This window comes from Cricetulus griseus, chromosome 5, assembly GCF_003668045.3.
Source record: "Cricetulus griseus strain 17A/GY chromosome 5, alternate assembly CriGri-PICRH-1.0, whole genome shotgun sequence".
NCBI lineage: Eukaryota > Metazoa > Chordata > Mammalia > Rodentia > Cricetidae > Cricetulus > Cricetulus griseus.
Window position 1 is genome coordinate 163,503,435 of NC_048598.1, and position 12,125 is coordinate 163,515,559.

Consider the following 12,125-nt stretch of genomic DNA (forward strand, 5'->3'; position numbering starts at 1 on the left):
AAAAACATAGCCTGCCAGTCTGAAAAGTGTTGTCATTCAGCACTGATGAAAGCTTCCAAAATGGGGCTGAGTAGAGTAAGAGGCTATGAAAGTAGTAACAAATTTTAACCTTGTATGTGACATACCCATCCAACTGGCCTAGATATGATTCCACAAGGATCTACAGGTCAGCTCATGGGCATTCTAAAAATAGCAAAGTTTCACAAGCTCTCCTGGGTTTTTCTTTTGAGAAATGCTACAATAAGGATATTATTTGTGGGGCTGGAGAGAAGGCACACAGGTTAAGAGTACACATAGCTCTAGCAGAGGATGCTAAATTCAGGTCCAAAGTAGCCATTTTGTTGGCATTCTGACACCTCAGGTCTCTGTAGGAACGCTTTACAATTGCTTTCCAGTGTCTTCTATTGCTCTTCTTCACCCTTGTCATGATCATCTCTCCTGAAAGACACTCTGTAAGTCTGAGCTGTCACTCCTTCAGGAAAGATCTTGCAATGTTATTACCTTTATTTTCTTATGTAATATTAACACCCCTTTACTGCTCTCTGGAGATTTTCTGTATAGTTTTATAGTTGTTCTGTCACTTTACCTGGCTACTTGAATTAATTTAACGGCCCTTCTCTGAAAAGGTAGCTGAGTCTAACATTCAGATTTGGAAATCACGATTTTGCCTGCCAGAGATAGGAGCTCATAACCCAAGCTCACTGTTGGGAAGCAGTATGATGAAGGCATCATTCTTGGATATCAACTGTCATCTTGGGTACTAATTGTTTCCAGTGAGCTTGGGTGAATTGTATGTGTTGGTACCAAAAAAATTACCATATTTTTAAAACCACATATTCCCACAATTCTTTAAATATCTCTGGATACCTCATAGTCCATTTTCTGTGAAGTCTGACAAACAGAGAAACCCACGTCATCCATTTAAAGATTTTTATGATAAATATGTTTTGTATGTCAGTTTTGTATGTAAAATGGAAACACTTTCTTATCATTTTCATAGTCTTGTGATTTCGAAGCAGATAAAAACTTTCCAGACACCCCGTGATGACCAAATACCCAATTTTTTAAAACTATACTGTTAGGACAAAGCATGAGGAGACCCTTGGCGGATTCCATGGCAGGCTGGCAGGCGAGGGTGACTGAGGTGGGCGAGCAAACATGTTAGGGAGACAGAGATTAAGTGTTTGTTAGAAAGGGAAGGGGGAGAGGGAAGAGAAAAGAGGTAAAGAGACACAGAAAAGAGAGAGGACAGAAGAGAAGAGGGAGACAGGAAAAGTCCTGTCTGCCCCAGGGTAACAGTGGGAAAGAGAGTGGGAAAAGAAAGCATAAGTGATCAGGGGTCTTCTTTTAAAGAGGTCCTTTGCATTTTTGTGCAGATAATGCAACCATGGAACCTAGGGCTGACCAGGGTACTGCCTGAGCGCATTCTTCTAGGTGACAGTGGCAGGCTAGCATAATGCCTTAATCCTTACATATAGCAAGTAAGAGGACATAGCAATTTATATAAGTTTAATTAGAATAGAGTTACCAAAGATTATTCTAAAAGAATGAGTAAGTCATGATTTGTTTATCTTTTGTTTGCTTGTGTTGAGTTTTATACTGCCCTACCAATGTATGGTATATATATTTGGAAAATTACCTTCCCCGAATGTATAGGTTTCCAACCCAAGTGTGAAATGACAAAAAGAAATGGTACTGAATTGAGTGTAGCCACTCACAGATATTCACATGAAGTGCCATTTGTAAAACATCTGAAATAATTTCTTATTAACAGAAGATGAGAATAAACACCATCCAAATAGTTACAACCTTCACCATCAAGACATTCACTAATTCACATCCCCAAAATGGAGGTTTCATAACCAGAGGTGTCAAGCCAGACCAGTGACTCCTGGGAATGGACACTTGCAAGTAAAGATATACGGACTCAGTGTGCCAAACCACAGCTTGCACAACAAGATTCTTCGGTCTTTTTGTTTGTTTTTGTTTTTATTGGTAGGGAAGGTTTCAAGAACTGAGGGCAGATGCCAGACATGGAGATAAGTGAATGATCCACAAAGAATCAAAAGCAAAACCAAAAAAAGATTCCCAATCCAATAAATCCAAAGAAAAAGGGATATTGAAGGGAGAGAATGGTGAAGACAGAGTGCTTGTGCATAAGTTTTCAAAATAAAATTATTAAATAAATTGAAGCACATTTAAGTTATTAATGAGGTGGGAAGATCAGGAGACCTGTGCTACCTTGTGTATTTGAATGGAACAAAAACAAAACATAATGAAAAATGTTTACTGTAAGACAAATGGCCTACACTAAATGCTCTTACAATAAAAGTTGGTTTGCATGTACACTTAAGCATTGTAAGTTTTCCTCATCACATCATTGCTAGCTCTTGATCTTATTCATTCACCTGAAAAATCAGTAAACTTGAGAAAATTAAAAATTTTTAACAGCATAAGGATCACTAGATATATAAAAGTCATATATAGGAAAATTCAACAGAATACTAATATGGAGCTGGTAAGTGATGGTTCCTATTATAAGAAAAGAAAGCAAAAATATTATCACAGTTTAGTTCTAAGACTAATTAAAAGATGGCTACTAAGAATATTTGTTGAAAATGGTGCTGGCATAAATGGATACTGGTGTTTAGAAGACCATATCTATTGCCATGCACAAAACTTAAGGCCAAATGGATCAAAGACCCCAACATAAACCCAGCCACACTGAATCTATTAGAAGGGAAAGTAGAAGGTAATCTCAATTGAATTGGTACAGGAGACTGCTTTCTGAAGGTAACAACAGAAGCATAGACACTGAGAGCGACAATTAAAAATGGGACCTCCTGCAATTGAGACACTTCTGTAAGACAAAGGACACAACCAACAGGACAAAATGGCAGCCCACAGAATGAGAAAAGATCTTCACCAACCACACATCTGACAGAGGGCTGATTTCCAAAATACGCAAGAATTCAATAAGCTAGTCACCAAAACACCAAATAACCCAATTAAAAAGTGGGGTACAGAACTAAATAGAGAATTCTCAATAGAGGAATGTAAAATGGCTCAAAGACACTTAAGAAATTGCTCAACATCTTAGCCATCAGGGAAATGCAAATGAAAAAATCTCTGAGATACCATCTTGCTCCTGTCAGAATGGCTAAAACATAAATCACCAATGACAGTTTATGATGGAGAGGATGTGGAGAAAGGAGAACACTCCTCCACTGCTGGTGGGAGTGCCAACTCCTACAGCCACCTTGGAAATCAGTATGGCAGTTCCTCAGGAAAATGGGAATCAATTTACCATAAGATCTATAAATTCCACTCTTAGGCATACACCAAAAAGATTCACATTCATATAATAAGGACATCTGTTCAACTATGTTCATAGCAGCATTATTTATAATAGCAAGACCCTGGGAGCAACCAAGATGCCCTTCCACTGAATAATAGATAAAGAAAATTTAGTACCTTTACACAATGGAATACTACTCAGTGGGAAAAAAAAACAAAACAAAACAATGGAATCTTGAAATTCTCAGGCAAATGGATGGAACTAGAAGAATCCATTCTGAACGAGGTAACCCAGTCACAAAAAGACAAATATGGCATGCACTCACTCATGTGTGGATTTTAGACATAGAGTAAATGATTACCAGCCTACAATCCACACACTGACAGAGAATCTAGGAAATAAGGCGGACTCTAGGAGACATACATGGTCCCGCAGAGAATGAGAATGGGACAAGATCTCCTGAGGTATTTGGGAGCATGGAGGGATGGGAGAGAGTTAGGAGAAAGAGTAGGGGAGAAGAGGAGAGATCCAGAGAACATGAGAGAGCACGAAGATTGAGTCAAGGGAAGAATAGAGGAGAGCAAGAAAAGAGATACCTTAACAGAGAGAGCCATTGTAGGTTTGAAGAGAAATATGCCACTAGGGAAATGTGCAGAGATCTACAAGGATGATCCCAACTAACAATCTAAGCAATAGTGGAAAGGTTACCTTAAATACCATTCCCCAATAATGAAATTGGTGACTACCTTATTTGGCATCCTAGAGCCTTTATCCAGTAGCTGATGGAAGCAGAAGCAGACACCCACAGCTAAACACTGAGCTGAACTCTGGAATCCAGTTGCAGAGAGAAAGGAGTTGAGACCAGGATGGAGAGACCCACAGAAACAGCTGACCTGAACAAGGGGGAGCTCATGGACCCTAGATTTATAGCTGGGAAACCTGCATAGGACTTTTCCAGGTCCCTGAAAGAAGATGTCAGTTTGGAGGTCTGGGCAATCTATGGGGCCTCTGGTAGTGTATCAGTATTTATCCCTCATACACAAGTTGATTTTGGGAGCCCACTCTACATAGAGGGCTACTCCCTCAGCATAGACACGCAGGGGAGGGTCTAGGCCCTACTCCAAAAGATATGGCAGACTTTGAGGATCCAACATGGAAGGCCTCTCCTTCCCTGGGGAGCAGAAAGGGCATTTGATAGGGGGTCAGTTGGGATCAGGGGAGGAGGGAGGGAGAGGGAACTTGGATTGACATGGAAAACAAGCTTGTTTCTAATTTAAATAAAAGAACATTTGTTGACTAAATTAATGAAACAAGTACATGGCCATGGCAATGATTCCTATCATTTTGTGTTTGCAGTGCTATTTTAACAGCAATGATTTTTATCTGCCTGCTAGATAGATTTATCAAGATATACTTGTTAGTAAATAAAGTGGATGACTTAAACATTCAAATAATATAAAATCTGCACCACTGAAATTAAAAATCATTTGTATATATTTAAATTCACCTAATTTTAGCATACAAATATCAATAGCCAATTTTATTCTCATAAGTTTTTTTGTTCCATATGTGCTAGACAAAACTCAGTGTATAATAAAAAACATTTGGGTAATTATTCTTTAACAAGGAGAACATCTATATGAAGTGAACTATAAATGGGAGAAAAATTTGTGGTTTTCATATCAGCTTATCAGTTTCCTCTTCTGTTATTTTCTGTGCTGACAGTTATCAGACTTGACTAAATGTATTTCAGTTCCTTTATTTTGGGGTGTCATCAGGAGTCAAGAATGGCCATTTAAGTTATTTCATGGGGAAGAAACCCTAAAACAAAGTAATATAGACCACTGCCAGTCAAACACCTTTCAGAGAATGCTTACAATATCCAGAAATTTATGGAGATGTATATCCATGTGAGGGTTTGTGAACACGGATGGTAATGGTGTTGGAAAGAGATCCCTGACTGCATGTGGAAGACACATAGCATGAATTGAAATATAAACTGTCCTAGATGAGATTATGGACTAGATGACAGATTAGAAGCTAGCTGTCTGGATAGGTTTTATCAATTTGACAGAGGCTGGAGTCATTTGGGAAGAGGGATCCTCAGATGAGAAAATGTCACCATCAGATGGGCCTGTGGGATATTTTATTAATGATTAATGTAGGTGAATCCCATTCCCCAGAGGGTGGTGTCATCACTGGGTAGGTAGGTGATCAATGGTTGTATTAGCAGGCCATGAGGAAGGAGACATTGAGCAGCACTCCTCCATTGTCTTTGCCTCATTTCTTGACCTCACGTTCCTGCTTTGACTCCTACCCTGACTTCTGGATGACGGACTACATGCTGTATGACAAAATAAACCCTTACCTCCCCAACTTGCTACTGGTGATGGTGTTGACAGCACCTGAATAGTTTCAGAAATAAGGGGAATAAGAACATTTTATCACCCCATCACTGTACTTCTCTAGTTCCAGAATTTATCTAATCAATGCCCAAGAAAAATCTTTTACAATCAGAAACTTCTTTAACACTTGATTGCACTTGCTGCTGCCAAAGCGTTTTTACCCCAGGAAAACTGAGTGAATAGCCTCCTCTGAGCAAATCTGCAAAAGTGGTACCAACAGGGATGTTACACAAATATTCTCAGAGACTGCTGACAGGGCTGTTATCAGAGCCTCGGCTAGGAATGGCGAAGATGTGGGAGCTAAACAGCGATGGCAGCAAGGTAGATTTTCCAAGGTAATCCACAGTTTATAGAAGAGTCAGGAAAATTCAACACACAAGGAAGATGTGAAGCCTCTGGAGAGGAATGAGAGCAGTTCAAGTCAACAGTGCTCAACCTAAACCAGGACAAGGAGCACAGAGCAGTGTGCTGGCGAGGACTGAAATCAGCACTCAGGCCTGTGACCTCCTTGTCTGACATCTCTACCCCGTACTCCCCCTCACCTACAGCTAGTTTCCATTTACAAAGTACACTGGAGACAAGTCGGCCAGCACTATCCCCTACTGTTCCCATCATTAATCATTTCTTTTTGTCATCCTTTCCTTTTTTCTCCTTATTTTCTGCCTTTGTCTCTCTTGGCACATATCCCTCCTTCTTATTGGTACATCATTCAAAGCTGAGAAAATGACTTGGTTTATGATATCTGGATACATTTTTTCCTTCCTCTTTTTAGTTTACCATCAACCAAAATTAGTACATATTCACTCTATTTTCCCCTTGCCACAGGTATTCCCATTCATATGTATGCCCACTACTTCCCATACAACAAGTTAGTAAGTATTACTAGTAGTCCAACCTTGATTACTAAACTTTTTTTTCTTTTTACTTTGAAGGAATGTTAATATACAGTATTGTGTGGGTCCTTTATTCACTAGGACACTGATATTTTATCATACCCTAGTAAGAATGGCTAAGATTACAAAACCAAAAGTCAACCAAAGGATGTGGGGAACAGAATAATCTGGTAATGTCAGTAGAATTGTAAATTGGTACAACCACTATAGAAATCTTTGAGAAGTTGATGAAAAATGAGAAATAAATGTACCATATGAACCAGTTTAGGATTCTATTTACTTCTATAGAGATATGTTCATCTATGCTCACAGATGTTCTTTTCACAGTCACTAGGACATAGAAGTAACCTAGATGTCTGTTGATTTATAAAAGGACAATGAACAAGTAGTACCTTTACATAAATGAATTTCATTTAGCTGTAAAAAATGAAATTTGTAGGTTAATAAATGGATCTGGTGAGCATTGTACTGAGTAATTAAGATCCAGAAAAACATAAATCACTTGTGTGTTGATGTTAGCAATTGAATCTTGAGATTTGCATGTTTAAGTTGGAGTATGTGTAGAATCCAGGATAGTGGAAAGGGAACACTGATGGGCCTAGGGGAGGAAAAATAATAATATAGAAGGATCAATATGAAATAAAATGACAAAAAATTGCATGTTAGAAAACCCTCAATGTAGACTGAATATTATAGGTCTAGTTTTGACTAAATGCTTCATACACTGACCTCCAAATCCTCAAAGATTATATATTTAAAAGCCTGCTGTACCTTAAGCCAGTTGGAACTAATCTAATCATAGGATATCAGTATTTCATTTCTGTATTTTTAATTTCTGCACATTCAAGGAAAGGATGTATACTTCTGCATTTCAGATAAAAAACAGCAAGTAGAATAAAATGACAATGTATGACAATTATATTCTGATAATATGACTAAAGCACTAAGATGAATTGTTAATCATTACTTAGCAAATTACAACTTTCATATGGAGAAAATAATAATGTACATATATAATTAATAACATTACACTTGGGCTAATACCTTGTAAGTTAATTATAGACTATATAGCTGATTTAGTTTCAGTTATCTAAGGAGCTGTTCTGACCCTGTTGCAGATTAATTACCTCTTCAGGAGAACACTCTCATTTGTCATTGTCTTTTGCAGCACTACAGCTCTTAGCAGGAGGACAGGGACATGTTGAATGCTAAAGGATCCTTAGTTGTGAAACACTTTGTAAGTTTGGTCATTAAAAGCATATGACAGTAAAAAACAGGCAGTATTAAATTAGCTATGGAACATTAGGAAATCTCGTGTCTCAGAAATCAAATGATGGTATGAAAATAAAAGTCTCTGATGTAACCATTCAAGTCAGTTTGAAGCTGCTATTAGATTTAATAGCATTTTAAGAAAAACTTCATGCTCTAAAATGTATAGGATATTATGAATTTCTGAACATATATTAGGTCCCTTTTAGTATTAGAAACATTGAAAAGGATACCATACTATATAACATACACATGCAAGTATATTGTTTATATATTTGGAAGCTTAGTTTTGTCATAACTGTGTTGAGATATCTGAACTGTTGTATTTTATCTTATAATGAAAATGCAATTAGGTGCCTTAAATATAGCAGAATGATCACTTCACACCTATTTGATAAATGCTATATGTAAACATGCATGCAAAGATTAGATATATTTTTGTTTCCTTTTCATATGCTATGAATTAATCCAAGAGTCTTAGGCTTCCAGTAAAGCTTTCTCGCCATAAATTATGTCCAAAACCCCAGACGACTAAGTACTCTGAATAACCTAAAACCTTGAGTCTTCGGGTTTAAACATAAGAGATGGTTCTACAGGTATAGGCATTGGACAATAAGAGTACCAATTAATGAACATCAGAAATGTCCAGTTTTAGGACTGCTCTTTAAGATTTGTCTCTTGTCAAATGAGGCACTCCTTAACAAATGCTTGAAGTGTTAGAGCTTTTGTATGAGAGCAACTGACACATGAAGGAGGGAATTTAAAATGTGGTTTGTTGAATCCCCAAATACTTGGAAATAAAAATATTCAGCTTATCTTAACTTTTTGATACTGGAAAACTTTCAAGTCTAGGGTTTGCAGCCAGGAAGGGCTGCTTTGTATTCCTTAAACTGGACTGTTTTCCACAAGGTTAATCTTCAGCTTTGGCTTCTATCTCTTCCGCATCATCATATCCATCCACTTCCACATTTTCTCTCTGAAACCATTCCATTCACCTTGTAGGTACAGTCTCATCTGTATCTGTGACCACTTTGGACTCCATCTGAACACTGAACACAGCTCTGTACTCCCCAATCTGCTCTTTGATGACTGCCATAGCCTGATTGAGAACAGAGAGGTCTTCTGTTCTCTTTAGTGTCTCTTTTTGTCATCACATACTTGGGTGACACTAATAGGTTCATTATGATGGGCATGGTTTCTGTGGAACAATTCAAATCTGCTCTTGGGACTTCTTTTACAGCATCAATTCATTCATTACCATAGCAAGCCACTTCAATATCTGCTTGAATTTTGACAGCTTGTGGGTTCAAGGGTGTACTGTTATTGTTAATAAGTACTTCTCATTTTTTTCATTTAAATCTAAACTACCCAAGATAGATGGGTCTGAGACTGCAGGTATAAAGGCATCATAAGCACCATATCCAGGCTTTCTGTACTTGTCATCAAAGACCCAGGCAGTCCTTTGGAACGTGCTTTCCAGTTGTTCATCCTTGGAATAGTCTAATACCTCAGCAACATGGCAAGGAAAGCTATAAATAGTTTTGGATTTTGTGACTGTGTCTTCCCATTTGATTTCTTCCTATGGAGAAACTTATTTTTGACAAATCAATATATTCTTTTTCTTTACTCATGCTGATGACAAATATGCATTCATTTCTGCTAATGTGGATCAGAACAGACAGGTCTTCTGGATAATTCACTAAGGAGAATCATGCCTTTTATGTTATTGTATTCCAATAAGCTGACATAAGCTCCCATCTCAGCAATGGATCTTACATTCACCATCACTTCGTCTTCCTTCTCAGGGAATTTGTGTTGATAAAATCTACAACTTAGACCCAGCATTCATAGAGTCTTGGTCCTCCTAAGTTGAGGGATGTTAACAACAGGAAGACCAGAAAAGTTTGTGTTCTTGGCACTTGATAGATTTTGCAAAGGGAACTTCCAAGTTTTGAGGAAGAAGTCGAATTTTGCTTTTTGCTCCAGAATAATTAAACTGTAGTCAACCAAGAGATGACATTGTGAAAAAAGATTGAGAGTCAGGCTAAAATTATCTTTATACCCTTATAATTTGACCAAAAAATAAATTTAAGTGATACAAGATAAAAATAATATAATAATTATTTGTGTATTTGTGTGTTTTTCAGTGTTGGTGATCAAACACAGGAACTTGCACATGCTAGGCAAGTGCTTTCCCATGGATTTATTATGTATTCAAAATAAAGACATATTTGAGATGAGCCGACAAAACAATTACACTAAAATGTGACTATGTTCGAAAGACAATTTTATTGGCCTTCAGACCAAATCAAATATTTCTGCCTTCTAAATGAGTCAATGGCCAATTCTAAATTACAGAATATATTTCCATTACATTATCAGAAACACTGTGTTCTATGAGAAGGAGCAGAAAAATGAAGATATTCTGATCAACAAGGGCTCCCTACCTTGGAATTTATGTCTGTGAAAATTATGTAGTCATATTTTTTTCCTACACTGGCAGAATAAGAGGCTCTTAGTGACTGACTAAGGCAGAAGGGTGTTAAATCATAGCTATGAAAATACCTATTTGATAGGACATTCAGGTGGTAATATATGCGGTGCAGTAAAAGTCCACTTGTCTTTGTCAGATTTTTCCTAGTCTTGGAGAAAACTTCCAGAGTGACATCAGGAGGACTAATGTGGATAAAGATTTCCTTTTTCATGTTCAATCCCACTGCATGTTTTACTATGCAAAATGCAAATACATTCTGAAAATGTTCTACAAAACAGAACCATTGCAGAAATCATATTCCTTGCTGCTTTGCCTGCCTTTGCTCAGTAGCTCACATATTTTGTAGAGGGTCCCAACTAGTACTTTCTAGTAAGATTATCAGCAGCTAAAAAAATCAATATTCGGTGCAGGGAAAATACAATTGGTCTGGCATAGTCTTTATGAGCATTGTCTGTCAATTGAATATCTAATTACATTAGTAAACTGAGATAAATTTCTATTTATGGTAGTTAAATATTTTCTTAGATATGATCCATGTACTTTCTTTGACTTTGCCTCAGAAATCTAAGAGATAGGAGATAATTCAAAATTCTTATTCAAAGACACACATGTAAACATGCACACACACACCACACATGTTTAATTTTACACACACACACACACACCCACAAAGTTGCAAAGATAACTACCACAACACTTAATAAGAAATAGGTTTGTGGAAATTTTTTATAATTTTAACATTTGTTGCATTTAAATGATAGAGTCCTATTGTTACTAATGAAGTCTCTGTCTAAATGAGTCAAATTTTATTTTCAACCAATCAAGTTGAAAAATAATATCAATGTTCTAAAAATCTCAATGTAATATTTTAATTACAGGAAGATATAGTTGTGGCTAATAGTCGACCTAAAACCTGATGTATTTATTTTGAAAATTTTAATGTGCTTTAAAATAAGGTATCATTAAGTAAACACTAATATAAGTACATTAACAATTAAAAGTGAAGTGGTGAAATAAATGATCTCTAGGAAGAATGACTGTTGTATCTCTTGTCACCACACTCAAAGATCTCTGTATTCTAATTAAGTTTACCTTAACTAGAATTCCTATTTTTTTTCAATTCCAGGTTGATTTTTATATCCTTTGTAATGTTAACTGGATATTTAGAATAAACACTCACAAAGCATTAGTTGAAAGAATTAATAAAAGAAAGTAATAATTAAATACTAAAAATATTAAATTTTCATGAAAACACAGAATTATATAGGGAGAAGTTAGGAAATGTTTATCAAACAATGTCATTTATGAATTCAAAGGAATGATCCAGAGAAGGAACATCAAAGGATTCTGGCTTTTACCTACACTTAAAATCATTTTGGACTCTAATCCCTCTCTCCCCAATTTATAGAAAATCTTTTTCCTATTATAATTTGATGTGTAATGCTTGGGTAAAAATTTGCTATAGTACAGAAAAAAGATAATCCAGGAGGTGACTTCAAAGTACTTTTTGATAAAGAAACTCCCATTAATTTGATATCAACCTTTGTATACCACAGAAAGGATGAAAACTCTTTTCATTTTTGTGTAGTTTAGAAAAATCAATTTTTCTGCACAGGGAACAGCCATGGAACATGGATTTTAAAAGCTCCTACTTACATAGGCTTTTCTGTATTTGAAACCAGCATTTAGCCAGAAATGGATCTTCCAGCTCAAAGCCACAGGTTAAAAATAAGACACGACAGAGCAGATTTGGTTTTGTTATGGGC

General features: G+C 36.6%; 1 protein-coding gene and 1 pseudogene across 6 annotated transcripts in view; both read right to left on the minus strand.

Moving 5' to 3' along the window:
* Nucleotides 1-12,125, minus strand: part of Dgkb (diacylglycerol kinase beta) — a 649,271-nt gene that overhangs the window by 361,917 nt on the left and 275,229 nt on the right. The window lies entirely within an intron of this gene.
* LOC100764326 lies at nt 8,776-9,710 on the minus strand (annotated as a pseudogene).